General features: G+C 43.8%; 1 pseudogene; it reads left to right on the top strand.

Moving 5' to 3' along the window:
• The first annotated feature begins 1,041 nt into the window (after positions 1-1,041).
• On the top strand, positions 1,042-1,729 carry LOC111536267 (annotated as a pseudogene).
• Positions 1,730-2,219: the final 490 nt, after the last annotated feature.

Here is a 2,219-nt window from a genome sequence, read left to right as displayed (position 1 = left end):
CTTCTTCTTCTTCTTCTTCTTCTTCTTCTTCTTCTTCTTCTTCTTCTTCTTCTTCTTCTTCTTCTTCTTCTTGTGTTAGATAGGGGATAACTCTGTCACCCAGGCTGGAGGGCAGTGGTGTAATCATGGCTCACTGCAGCCTTGACCTCCTGGGCTCAGGTGATCTTCCCACCTCAGCCTCCGGAGTAGCTGGGTCTACAGGCACATGCCACCACGCCCGGCTAATTCCTTGTATTTTTTGTAGAGACAGGGTTTTGCCATGTTACCCAGGCTGGTCTCAAACTCCCGAGCTCAAGCGATCTCCCCTCCTCTGCCTCCCAAAGTGTTGGGATTACAGGCATGAGCCACTGCACCTGGCAAAGCTTATTATTTTTATGTGCATTTCTTTCATTATTAATGAGGTCAAGCATTTTTTCATGTGACAATTGGTCAATTGTATTTCCTCTTCTATGACTCATCTGTTCTCAATTGCTTACTAATGTGCAAATTATTTTACCCACGGGCGGTATGTCTTAAAAGTTTGCTAGAGCTTTATAAAAAGCTGGCATGAGAATCACTGTGAGATTACCATTAGTTTTACTCTGATTTCCTTTAGCTTCTAAGCATAATGGCCAGTGTTTATTTTCATGCGTTTTCATGAGTTTATTTCATGAGCTGAAAGACCACATTTCTTGGCCTCCCTTTCAGGAAGGAGTGGCCAATTTAACTAAATTCTGGAGGAGGACACGTTTTGTATGGTGTTTCCAGGAAGTCATCTTAAAAGAGAGGAGCTTTACAGACCAATGTCCCTCTCTTAGTCTTCTAGATGGTTTGTCTTGAACGGATGTGAGACAAAGACTGCTAATTGCATCCAAATATCCATCCTTCTGGTGGTGGGTTAAAGAGACTGCAAATTTTGTGTCACTCTCGGCTGCTGCTGGTACTGGGGCCCAAGGAGGGATATGCCCGAGTGGGGCCGCCTGACCAAGGGAGCGACAGACACGACACCCATGGACGCCTCAGCCACTTGGGGCCCGCATGGACCCCCTCCTTCAGTGTAGAATGAACCAAGGAGGCTCAAACCCAGCAGCTATTCCACATGCTGCAGAAGACATTCAAGGAGATGACAGACGGATATCTCAGCACAACTGATTTGTTTTGGACTGTACAGACAAAGAGCCTGATGTACCATTTGTGGGAGGCTCCATGGTGCAGTTAATGTAGCCATATGAGACATGGCGAGAGCTTTTTTTCCCCACTTCAAGCCCTGAATTTTGGAACTGGGGGAGATACAACAAGACATGTTTCCCCATTAAAGAATGGAGAACTGGGGAATATTAAGCCTAAGGTCATTGTTGTCTGGGTAGGAAGAAACAACCATGAAAATGAGGCAGAAGAGGTAGCAGGTGGTATGGTGGCCATCATACAACTTAGCAACACAAGGCAGCCACAGGCCAAAATCATTGTATTTGATCTGTTACCTCAAGGTGAGAAACCCAACCCTTCGAGGCAAAAGAACGCCAAGGTGAACCAACTCCTCAAGATTTCGCTGCTGAAATTTACCAACGTGCAGCTCCTGGATACTGACAGGGGTTTCGTGCACTCCAACCATGCCATCTCCTGCCACGACATGTTTCATTTTGTGCATTTGACAGGAGGGGGCTACTCAAAGGTCTGCAAACCCCTGCATGAACTGATCATGCAGTTGTTGGAGGAAACACCCGAGGAGAAACAAACCACTATTGCCTGACTGGCTCCCATCAGTGTCAACAGCATCTCAGTTTCCTCAGATCGGTTATATCTCCTCCGGCGCTCCAGAATCCTTCCCTTTCTTAAGGCACTTTGCATTGCAGAATGTTCCTGGATGTTCATATCTCATGTTTGAAGGGGAGGAGGGATTTAAACTGGTCCTGTACATAGAAGGCTTGTTTGACAGAGGAGAAAAATTAGCCAAGAAAGATGGTTGTTTCAATTCATTTGAAACCAGAAGGGGACTTTTTAGTTGTATGTGTAACATGTTCATTGAATTATCACTATTTTCCTAGGACAACATCAAGCCTAAATACTGAACAATATGAGGATTCTTTTCTTGGCCTTTCTTGGATTATATCATATATAATAATTTTCAGAATCATACCTACTTGGCTTTAAAACATGTTTTTTCCAATTTTTTAAGATTCACAATTTAGTCTTTGGTTTTTATGTTGCTTAGATTCATATGCATATTTAATATTTTCTTT

The sequence above is a fragment of the Piliocolobus tephrosceles genome, chromosome 12, assembly GCF_002776525.5.
Source record: "Piliocolobus tephrosceles isolate RC106 chromosome 12, ASM277652v3, whole genome shotgun sequence".
NCBI lineage: Eukaryota > Metazoa > Chordata > Mammalia > Primates > Cercopithecidae > Piliocolobus > Piliocolobus tephrosceles.
This window is presented reverse-complemented; position numbering and strand designations above follow the sequence as displayed.